This window comes from Pelmatolapia mariae, linkage group LG10_11 (genome assembly GCF_036321145.2).
Source record: "Pelmatolapia mariae isolate MD_Pm_ZW linkage group LG10_11, Pm_UMD_F_2, whole genome shotgun sequence".
In the NCBI taxonomy this organism is placed as follows: Eukaryota; Metazoa; Chordata; class Actinopteri; order Cichliformes; family Cichlidae; genus Pelmatolapia; species Pelmatolapia mariae.
The window spans coordinates 42,157,796-42,170,345 of NC_086236.1; the positions used below are offsets into that span (position 1 = coordinate 42,157,796).

At 42.2% G+C, this 12,550-nt stretch overlaps 1 protein-coding gene across 1 annotated transcript in view; it reads right to left on the minus strand.

Moving 5' to 3' along the window:
* LOC134635771 (low-density lipoprotein receptor class A domain-containing protein 4-like) overlaps positions 1-12,550 on the minus strand; it is a 247,974-nt gene that overhangs the window by 213,787 nt on the left and 21,637 nt on the right. The window lies entirely within an intron of this gene.

Here is a 12,550-nt window from a genome sequence, read left to right on the forward strand (position 1 = left end):
CTGCTTTAAAACCTGTTTTAAACTATTATTTAAGGAAAAGCAGCTTATGGGAATTGATTTGAATTTGAAGTCAGCCCCAGGTGGTCACTCCAGGAACTGCAGCTTTTGCTCATCAATTCAATAATCAGCACCTTCGTATCTAACCGCACTATAATACTGATGGCATACAATACTTCAAAATATGGCCATGGTCAATAGATTTTCGGATCATACATCAAGTAAGTCCCTACTATTACGCTGGTGTTTAGGAGACATGGATTTATCTAAATACATTTTTAAAAATCAGTGCTATAAACAGATACAACCCTGCAATATATTATGTGTGTGTGCTGAAGCTAGGGCTGTTCGATATAAGTATATATATCGGATGATGATATAAAAACATCTATCGTTTCATTTTACGCTATCGTTTGTTTCGTGGTGTCGCAAAATAAACTGTTTACGGCAATATTTTTTCAACGTTTTGATGGTCACTGTATTAATTTCTTGAAGTTCTCTCTTTCTCTTATATTTAATATAACCACAGTATGGACGGACAAGCGACTGTTTTTATGCGTTGTCGTTAGCAACAACGACGGTAAAACCATGCGTGTCCGCTTGTTTATTTTCCACATAAACCTTTCAGAATAAAGCTCAAGATCCTGTTGAGACTTTTCAAAATAAACTGAATCACGTGAAAGAGTATACAGAGTATTTACGGATGTGAAGCAAAAAAGAGCCGTCAGGTGCTAAAAGGTAAACCTTAGACTCAAACGTTAGAACAGGCTTTTCCTCGCAGCACGCCGTGTAATAAATACAAAGAAAACGGCGGCCGTTACAACTTATGTCTAAAAATGTATAGTGTCATGCATCGGTTAAAACACTCGACTCCAGGTACACGACGCCCAGCTGGAAACACTTCACGCAAGTCGAGCTGCCCGAGATTCACAGAATTTACAGAAAATGTAAAAGTTTTGTGATTTATATCGTTATCGGACGATACATGTCTTATATCGGGATATGAGATTTTGGTCATATCGCACAGCCCTAGCTGAAGCAGATCTGTATGGAGGATTCTTTACATTCTCCACATCTCTCTTTGCTCCATACAGAATGAATATTATTCCTCTATCAAAGTGAAGACTGAAATTAGACCTAAAGCACTCAATAAAGGAGTCACACAGACACAAAGTGTCAGATGTACGCTGCCACATACAGATTTCACACACGCAAGCAGCAAAAGTTCTCTCTTCAGTCTAGACATGTGGGCAGAATAATGACAGAGGAAGGCAGAGGGAAAGTGACAGAGTGGGAAAAAGAGCGACTGGAACAGACTGAGAGATAATGAGAGTAAAAAAACGAGTGAGACAGTGTCAAACAGGGAGGGAGGGGTGAGCAGACAGAGGTGGGTGGGAATGGACAGATAGGGTGCAAGGTGATCTCTCACAGCCTGTCTGACCCGTGGCTGTTGGTAAGGAAAATACTGAACAGGTGTGTGCAGAGCTGTGGACGTCAGAACAACTTTATCACAAAGATTAACTGGTAAGTATAAAATTACTAATAAGCCTAAAAGTTCAAAATCATACTAGCATTTCTTTTCTCTCTTATTTTAGTCTTTTTTTTTTGTCCCCATAAATGTCATTTTAAATGCGAGTTGAGGAAATGGGCCTATAAAAATCAGACGTCCTCCCTGGTTTTAATTTGGCTGATCTCCGGTTCAAAGCAGCTTCTTGTGCACCTCTGGATCATGTTAGTTATGATTAGACTGTGTCTGTTTGGCTGCTGGTTTCCCCAATGTTCTGACTCTGTCTGACATTAACTCATAAATAAGAATTACTCCATGCTCCTTCTCTGAAAACATCCACATTTTGCATAGCACTCTATACTGAGGCAACAAAACACTTGAGCAGTCCTCATTCATGTCTGCACAGTTAACAGACACTCTCTGGTTTACTCTACAGTGACATTTTCAAACAGTTATCAATGATTTACCGACAGCTTTAGCGTGGCACTAATCAAATGAATGACACATTGCATCGTGGGGCTGTCAGCAGAGAGTGGGAGAGTATATGGAGTACTTTTCTTTGTTCCATTATGCCTAATGATGTAACATTTGTCTTTCCGCTTGCTTGTCTGTGGCGGAAAAAGACATTTAGCAGCAATGATGAAAATTTTAACCTCCTGAAAGGCTGAGTTTAAAATTCCCGCTTTCATCTTACTTTGAACTTACTGTAACCAGTAGACTGCTTGTCCAGCACGTCCAGTGTTGATTGGTTGAAAAGCTGGCTTGAACAGCAAACAGAATTACGGCAATAGATAGGGATGGGTATCGTTTAGGTTTTATCCGATACTGGATACTATCCTTGGAAAGGTAAAATGATTGGCTAGAATCCAAAGTGTATGACATCTCAAGAAAAAAAAAAAAGCACCGAAATGTGCGCTGCTTTTGGGTCTGGTTACTACCATTTATGTCAGAACTGGTGCCATAATGGCACCGGATACCAGTACCCATTCCTAGCAATAGAGTTTATTCACAAAGAGGAAAAGGGGCAAAACACAGCAAACACAAAAGAAGACAATGACGATGACAAAACATGTTCAAGAGTAGCCGTACTACCTGTTGTTCCACATCACATAGCTACTAGAATGTTTGGCTTCTTTTGTGTTACTAATTAGACTCACTACACAAACATGGATATGATCACCAACCATTACTGATTTCCTACCATCCAGACTAACACACAGTCCTGGAATTTTAAAGACACCCACCAACATGCACTATAATATAAAGGGACTAAAACTGTGTTGGTCACCACACCATCTGAAATTAAACACAAATACTTTATCGAGCCCTGTAATAGGGAGTCATTTCAAAGATCTACCAAACTTTGCTAATAAGCATGGCAAGAACCATTGTGCGACAACAGCTGGTAATGTGGGACCCTCAAAAGTAAAAGAAAGACTCCAGCGATCACGACTGCAGCACTTCTTAGAATGTGAACGACAGGAAATGACCGATGTGGTTACATGGTGGAAAACAGAAAGCTAGTTGAAAAGCTTGACCCAAGTTACAACATCCCAGGGAGATAATATTTTTCAGTTTCTATTTAATTATGTGACAAACCACTAATTCAAAACAGGTGCATCGGAAGAAAAAATCCTCAAGAACAATGAAATGTGACTCCCGTTGTTCACCGTCTCACTTCACAGCCGTGCTGGCTTTGACTAATACATTCACTACTTTAGAATCAGGCACCTGATGAAGGTCAATAGATGTACTAGCGGGAAGCGAGGCAGTGAGCGGGATTTACATTTGATTGTTTTTGTGGAATTTTACTACGCAACCGTACTGCGCAGGCTGCTGAGGGGTTACAAGGCTGACTTACTTTTTTGTACAAAACAGTACGAAACAGCTTTGTTGTACTTTTACTGAAATTCTAAGGAGAACACTGTGCCTCGGCTACTTATGAGCTTATATTTGACTTATGCTGTGTCACTACTATTGCATTATAATGCTGCAGCTGCCACCTGGTTTCAATAGATTCACACTTCAAATTAAGCAGTGTCGTCTCAGTGGAAAGGAAGGATGGTAAATACCCTTCATTTTTTTCCGCTGATAAATGCTGCTTCCTTCAAACTGCAATCACTGATAAAACTATGCTTTTTGCATGCCATCAGAATAACATCACAAATGTTATCATGCTATACTTTTGAGGCTATATTGCCCACCCCTATGCTGTATATATGTAATCAGTGTTGTTCTATAAAGCGCTGTGAGACCGCTTTTGTCCATGATGTTGCTTTCATGGCCGTACTTTCTCTCATACTCCCATACATGCTCTTTGTAGATTGCACCGAGAAGAGCTCACAACTGAAAAATATTCAAAGAAGACTATCAGTGAGAGCCCATTTTCCTAAAACACAGTAGTAGCGTAGATGTTATGCACAAAAGGAGTAAAAGGTACATATAAACACATTGTGTTGGATGTACACCACAACGCTTTCTTTAAGGTGTGCAGGCAAAGAGGCAAACACAATTGACAACACAAAAAAGTTTAATAAAAATTTTAAAAAAATCATGTCTTCCTGTTACAGAGACCGTGACAAAGCCGATCTCTTCCTTTACCGCCTGTTTCTGCAGGTTGGCTTCTGCTCAGCCAGACAGAGAACCCGCCAAACACAGACCGTCTGACACTGAGATATGTAGAGTGGGAGATATTCGCTCAATCAGACAAACATTTTGACATTTAGTACACGTTGATATGACAGCTTCACCCCCACTGAAGAGCAGTGTAACCATGGTGTCAGAGTGATTAAGCAGATACGCCGTTTGTAGTCATCTGTAGGGCTACGTGAGCCTTTTCTGTGATTCAGTCTCAATGCAGCCGCTGCCTGGGAGCAACTGCGCCGCTGTTAATAAACTTGCGCAGAAAGAAAGAAAGTTGAGCAGGAGATGGAAGTCCATTGACTGAAGGTGACAGACCGCTAGGGAGAATATGCCAAAAGAGAAAGAGGAGGAGGAAAGTGCACTCGCTCCCAGACTAAAGCCAGCTTATAGCTTGTATGCACAATTTAACCCAGCTTCTCTCTGCAGGCTCTGCATCTCTCCCGACATCCACCACCCCGTGCATACGTATCATTACACTCCTATTTACATGAAACACCACAACAGGTTCCGGTTGTGGTTAACATTAGAGTCGTTTCTACATCTAACTCCCCTCAAGCAAGGAAAATGAAGCTGTAGTAGTGTGTTATGGGAGGCAGATAAGGGTGAGAGACAGACAGAGGGAGGGAGAGGGAGCAGAGAGGACGACACAGTGCTGCATTGCAGTTGCAGAGCCAACAAATGTTAGTAGTTTGCGAAGCCGGGGCCCTGTTTTGCTGTGACGATCTTATCTGAGAGTTATCTTTAAAAAAAATTTTTTTAAAAAAAGGTCCCCTTCCCTCTGAAGATAATCATGTATGACCCAGTGGAGGAAGAAGGACACTTGGTCAGACACATTATGGCCCCTTTATCAGCCTATAAGTCTGTCGTCATATCTCAGTGTCATTTATCTTTCCCTTCTACTCCTGAGGATAATAATGCATGGGCAGAAAGGGGAGGGGGGATACGACGTAGCATTTATGTGCTTTATGGGCTATCTGTCGCTGCGAGCGCCCCCGTTTGCTTTCGGCGGCGATGAAATGTGTTTTAATCTCGTCAGGGGCGATTTGAGCGTTAGAGGTGATAATGGTAACTTTATTTGTATCGCGTCTCTTCGACAAACAAAGTTTACAGACTGCCAGAAGAGAAAGAGAGAGAGAGAAAAACCCGACAAAGGACACGGACTCAAGGTTAGACGAGTAAAGAAGAAAACAGAAGGAAGAAACACAGACAGACGATTTTATGTTACAACATGTTATCCTAGAGGCTGACAGAAAACAATACTAAGACTCAATTTGGACAAACACTGCTCTTTTTCTCCTGATGCACCGCTGAGATATGCAGCAGGGAGATGCTGTTTACCACCACGTGGCCTGGGGAAAAAAAGCATCACTAACAGCTTCTTTTTTTTTTTAAAGAAGTCAAATCATAAGTATTCTCTCTAATCTAGACCAACTTAATGCTGCATTGCTGTGAGATGGAGGGAGGGAGGGAGACAGACAGAGAGGGAGATGGAGAGAAGGGCAACGCTGTGGGGACACTGCTGCATCCAGCCAGCCAATCATCCAGCCAGCCAACACAAACAGACAGACAGTCAGTCAGTCAGTAGTCAGGCTATGGCTGTCAGTCAGTTGCTGCTGCAGAGTGGCGCAGTGCCACACTCTCTCTCTCTCTCTCTCTCTGTCTGTGCTGTTGTCTTAATGCTCGCTTTCCCTTTCCTCTCCTCGTCGTCTGTCTCTCCTCTCTGGCCGCCTATCCTCCGTCCCAACTCCTCTCATGCCCTCGCACCATCTTAAAACTCCCATCCATGGTACTTTTACATTTCCATCCTCCCATATTCATATACCACCCCCTCCCACCCATCTCCCTAACATCCCCACTGCTGCTTCTCCACCCTTTTTCCACACTTTCACTCCTCCTTTTCTCTGCAGATCTTTCATCATCCCTACCAAACAGTTTCTCCTCATTTTCTTCATTGCTATTCTGTCCTTGTCCTCTTCCCAGTCCCCATCAAAACTCCTCATCTCCTCACGTCGAATCTCCTTGCTTCCACTTCTCTTTTCCTACACCTCCTACGTCTCTTTGATGTAACCTTATAATCAATTAAGATTTCTTTTTTTTTTCTTTCCCCCTTCTCTGTTCTTGTGGCAATTTCTGTGTCGTAATTTTTCTGGTGTTGGCATCGAGTTGCAAACCGGAGAAGCTAATCGATGTGGAGCTGCTCCTGGAAGTTAACTTGACTGTTAGCATAAAACATATGCAAATGTGATAGAAAAAAAAAGACAATACTAAATCTGTCTTTGTGATTCTGACTGTTTCTGAAGATGGCAAAACCACTCTCAGCCAAAAACAATGTTAATTTCGCTGACCAATCATTTTTGTCACGTTTTTTTTTTAGGGCCTTTACTCTGATGTAAACATGACAATAACTAAATGAAAACTAACATAGAAGGACAAAAGCTGGGACCAAATGTATTAAAACCCACAACAATTAATAAAACGAGATCCAATATCAACTAATTAAGTTCCAATCAGAAATAATCTCCTTGTGCAGTAAGGTTAGATGGTACATCTACCTCTCATGCTTCCTTTATCTCATGAAAATGTGACAAAACACTTGGGAGAAAGAGAAGAGCAGGCGTATGAACACATTTTTTTTCAACTTAAACATAAACTTTATATTTTAGTCAACTGAATCCGCTTTAGATTGAGTATACTATGATTTAATGATATTTAGCCAACTAAAACTAGACTAAATTAAAATAAATTAGATGCCTAAATTGTGACTAAGATTAAATCAAAATGTAGTTTTAGTCATGAACACTGGGCCAGACTATTTTCTGGTAATTATATCGTCATCCAAGCACAACTTTAAAAGCCATAAAGTGGTCTGTATGTGTCAGCATCAGAATCAGAATCAGAAAGACTTTATTTAATCCCAAGGGGCAATTAAGAAGCATGTGTTCTCGATCCATACATCTGTTCACCCGTCCAACCATCTTCTCCCCCATTATCTGTGTACAGGTCATGGCGAGGAGCAGTGTTTGCAGAGATGCCCACAATTCCCTCTTTCCTGTCAAAAGCCTAAGCATTCCTATGCCAGGTTTGAGAGGACAGTGTCAGGGTGTACTCTGACACCGCCTCCCAGCTGAACATCCCTAAGAGGTTTCCAGGAGTCATCCTAGTCTAGTCTCTACTGAGCGTCGTCACCGGGTTTCTTTCTTTTCATGAAAGTGCAGCAGTTCTAGTCTTAAATAAACAAAGGTTTCTCTCAATAAGTAGGTCTGCTTTATTGATATATTATTCCGATACATTATAGGGTTCCTTATGGATCCATGTGTTCATAAAAAGTCATCATTCTTGTTACACAACAGTTAAAACAAGAGAGCAATATTTTCTGAAAACACAGACAACAACAGTGTGGATGAGTAGAAGAAGCACATGTCCTTCAGATATATTGTTTTAATTGAACATCCTCATTTTCTTTGTAAGACTTATCAAATAGAGCTCATTGTTTTCCCTGCCGGTGCCTTGGAGGAGCGGCCTTCTCTCCAATGGGACACCCCTCAAGAATCTTAAGTAAACTTTTTTGAATACACATTCTGTTGTAAGAAAAACTGTACAATGTAGAATGTCCATCACAGTTTCTAAGAGTCCAAGGTTACTTCCTTAAATTACCAATGTTGGGTGTTTTTAACAGTCCAAAACCCAAAGACAGTCAGGGTCCAGGGCGGTTAAGCAGACAAAGAGGCAGACTGACGAAATACAAACCAGACACTGTTTGGACAAAAAAAAAAAAAAAAACTTTAAGCGATTGTCAAAACTGTTTAACTTTAATATTCTGTTCAAATTGATATTCCTTCTGAGTCACTGTGGAGGTGCTCAGTGACTGAGACTTGTAGAAGCAGGCTGTCTTTTCTGCCCTCTTTTGTCTCCGGCCTGTCATTGTGTCTCTCCTCTTTTTGTTGAACTCCATTCTTCTACGACCTTCTCTCGCTCTTTTATCCCATCATCTTCCCCTTCCCTCTACTCAAAACTCCTCCCTCTTCTTTCCACATTACTTTTCATCTCATCTGTCCTCCACTCCACCCTCTCACTCTTCTCCACATTTATTCTGCTGAAAAACTCCCCATTTGCCCGCTTGCCTCTCGTACCCTGTTATTCTGTCCTTTCACTCGCCTCGTCTTGCCATTCCCCCTTTCCCCCACCTCATGTCCCTATTACACCCTCCCCCTTGCTCCCCCTACACAACCAAACCACCTTTTTCTCTCCTCTCCTCTTCAGAAAGCCACTCTCATCTCGCCTGCTGAAACACTCGTTTCTCCTCTCCCAGGGCAGGGATCAACCATAGCCCATTTCACACATGACAGAGTGTGCTGTATGCCAGTGATGTATGTATGCTGCTAGAAGTGGCGCTACTGATGGGGAGCAATGGAGATAGGGTAATGAGCAGGGAGCCCTGTGTGTGTACACCAAGCGTGCATGTGTGCGAGTCTCGATGACGGGCAGCAGAGCTGACTGGAGTCCATCTGAATTTTAATTCTCTGTGCCACATAAACGCATTGAGATTCTGCTCATACATTCAGAAATTATTCTCAACAGAAAAAGAAATTTTACTCGCTTCGGACTGAATTGAAACACTAGACAGAGCGGGCGGCTATCGATATGCTCATTTACCCCACGCCGGCAAGAAAGAGGAAAAGTGAGTAAAGAGTCATAAAGCTGTATGAGAGAAAAAGCAAAGCACGAGGACAAAAAGGAAAGAGTGAGGCAGAGAAAACATTACATTTGTTATAGAGGGCAGGAGGTCAAGACGGAGCGGGAGAGACAGGCTACACTGCTGAATCGCATAAATCGAACGGATCAGATCTGCTACAGGGTGGGGGAAAAAACACCTCTGTACGAGCCAGAGTTCAGCAGCTGTAAAGAGATGTGTGCGTGACGGTGTGCGGCACGTCTGTACAATGTGTGTGCTTTAGAAAGTGTCAAACTTTAAGACCGATTCTGTTTCTCCGTCAAGCGCAGAGACAAAGTCTTTGTGTTGCAGCCCAACAACGCAGTGCAGAGGATTCGCTCAGGTCTTTTTACAGTAGAGGAGTCCTTGAACTTGAGCTCATCTGTAGGCTGCACCATGTATCCAAACTAGCTGAAAAGACTGAATTTGTGCTGCTGCTGTCCTCAGCTCTGTGTCAAGAAGCAAACTGTATTTGGACCCCAGGCTTTTAAATGTGGGAGCCAGAGTACTTGGGCTAGTCAGCTACAACTTTTAATTATATCACTATGCTCATATAATATTAATATTCAGTAGTGTAAAGGTTGACCGATACACCACTGATACAAGCGTGAGAGACATGGGAACACGATTGCAACTACTATGACGTCAGGGATGTAATGCACTGCTACCTCACAAAGCCTTTATTTGGTTGGGCCAACCAAGCATATTACGACGCGCCCGAATCTATTTCATCATTCATTTTAGCATTTTTGTTTTTCACTTGTCTGTGAGAGTGATGCCATCCTTGACAGATTTCCTAGATGTATTGATATTCAGGAGTCCCTGTCCGTTTCTGTCTCATGCTTGCCTGCTGGATGGGTCGCTGACCAGGTTGCTCATGTGTTCTCGATATCATTCAGCAGCTTTTGTGTTTCACTTTTTCCGTGTTCCTGGACACAAATTTCCCAACACTATTTTCATGTCCCTGAATAGGACTTTTCATCAGTCCATTCTGATATGTACTGATTTGTACACAAAATGAATATTTCCCCCATTTTAAAAGCGAAAAAATTCTGAATTTAGAGTGGGGATGTGTGTGACTACACGTTAAACGTTCCTTACTGTGCTATTCGTCGCTAGAAATAATAGTTCTTAAAAACGCCAATTCTCTGTCTGGACAGTAAACACACCGCAGATGTGACATCGCTTTTTGGTGAATATAGTCAAACAGACTCCATCAGTTTGGACTGCAGCTGCGAAAGTGGGTAGAGCATGATGCTCTTGTGAGTTGGAGGGCCACTCTAACCAGAACCTGCAGCAGGTTGAGAAGTGGTTCATGCGCCGATAGACCAGGCTGACTGATGCTGCAAGGCAAAACAAGGACTACCAACAGCAGGGAGTGGAGTTGAATTTGAAGCAGGACGTTGGACATTTACAGGACGAGAGATTCCGAAAATTATGCATCTAAAGCTTCAGAACGGCACGAACTGGAGGGTGGCAGGTTCTGGCTGAAGGATGGGCAATTGTGATAGACAAAAACAAACAAACTATAGACTGTGTAATCAGCTTTTAACCATGCTAGCATCAAAATGTTAGTAATAATTGTAGATAAACATAGAGGTTTGGGAATATTCAAACAGCAGTTATTAAATACTTTAAAAATAGCCTTTTCTATACTGTAAAGCACCTTCCTGTGAGCTTGGATGCCAACCTACCAAAACTCATGAGGCGTGTCCTAATCTGCCAAAGATTTGCTGTTCCAGCTGAAGCGGAACTGGCTGCCAGGTGATTATTTATCCTTTTAAAACGGTTGAACCAAAACCAACCATGTTAGTTGGATGTGTTTCTCAGAAAGCATTTGTAGCCTTTAGAGCAGAGCTATTACAAACAGTCTGAGAAGGCAGATTTAAATACATGAGCTACGCAGGCGGCCTTGTCTATGCTCTGAAGATACCGAGGGTGTGATCACAGCAGGAGGTTCAGGTTGGCCCATTCCCAGGAAAAGCAGGGATTGTAAACAAAAACACACAGGCTCACAAATAACGTGTTTGCTGTGGTGTTATATCAAACCAAATGAACTGCCAGCAGGGATGAAAGACACGGCTCAAATTAATGATCGTGTTTTAACTAAGGACTGTTTATTTTCATAGACTAATAACAGACATTTCAAATGCTTTCGAATCCAACGTTTAGCCAGTGAAATTTGTTGAGTTTCAGTGTTTCACTGTGCACTCTGTACTCTACAATTTGGCTACCTTTTAACATTTTAACATGTGCCATCTTTTTTTTTTCTTTTTTTTAAAAATATGGAATCATTTTATTATTAGCAGCCTCGCTGCAGCCTCAGGTGAATGATTAAAATGAGGGCATGTGTAAATGTTGTGATTTTGGGGTTATTCTCTTGAATTTTACCTTTTCTCTTTCGGCTCAGATGGAAACCCAATTAAATCAGAGTCCACCGGCATACAGAGGAGTGCTGGCATGTGAGGAGGAGCTGTAAGAAAAAGAGGCTACCAGGCAGTCAGAAAGAGCCAAGGTAAGAGGAGCGGTGCGGGCTGAGTATCTTGAGCTCCACAGTTGGTCTTCGGGGCCCAGTGAGCTGCCATCTGTCCCGGGGCCGGGGAGGCCAGGCCAGGAGACAAGCTCCCCTGACAGCATGTTACCGCCATATGCTGCTGGAGCATGTACACGCGTGAACTGGCACGGCTGAGAATGGCACTGGATGGTATGGTCTGGCCTGCACCAATCTGAGATAACCTTATCTGCTGTGGTCTGATTTGCATGATAGAAAATGCCACTGATTTGATCCACATGCTGCAGATCTGTATTAACACTGACTTGACTGCTGCAGTCATGTTTAGCCTTTGACTGAAAAATATTAACCCTTGCATTTGTTTGCAAATCTGGACCAGATTACATCACGGAAACTGGCTGATTAGTTTATGTAGTTTTCTTCTTTTGTTTCTTCAAAAAACTCATCAGGATAATTTATTTACTAATTATAGTAGATAGCAGCACTTTATTTGAGCAGGCTTTAACTACAAGCAGTTCTTTATTTCCAGTTCCTTCTGTTTGATTAGTATACACATGAAATTACCACACAAACCACTCCCACTTCTCTGCTACAGTTACTGTACTGCAGTTAACTTCAACTCAAGGCTTCCTGTATCCATTTCAAATTAAAAGCTCTGTGGTGTTGGTGCTTCGCTTCACAAAAGCCCCTAATTTCTTGACAAGGCTTTTACTATGAAACATAGAAAAGTCATGCGTCCACGTGTAGTTTTGCCATGCTCGTGGGCATCCTTCTTCTTCATGTAACATCAGACTCGAACACTTTTAGTTGTTTGCAGTTCCAAGAGAATTGCAGTCTTGGTACATACATCATTTGTATGGTACCTACAGCTGCATTTTCAGAGTTTTGGTACTAAAAAGGTACATTAGAGCAGTGGTCCCCAACCTGTTTATGTCCGACAATATTTTCAGGGACCGGCCTTTAAGGTGTCACGGATAAATACAACAACATAAAAGCAGTACCGGTGCCAAAAAAAAGAAGATTTATTCATAACACACGGGAAAAGACTCAGGGAAACCAAGTTAACGCTAAAAACCCTGAAAACCATAAATTTCACACCCCAGCCTCACCTCTCGCGGCCCGGTACCAAACAACTCACGGATGGGTACCGGTCCGTGGCCCGGGGGTTGGGGACCGCTGC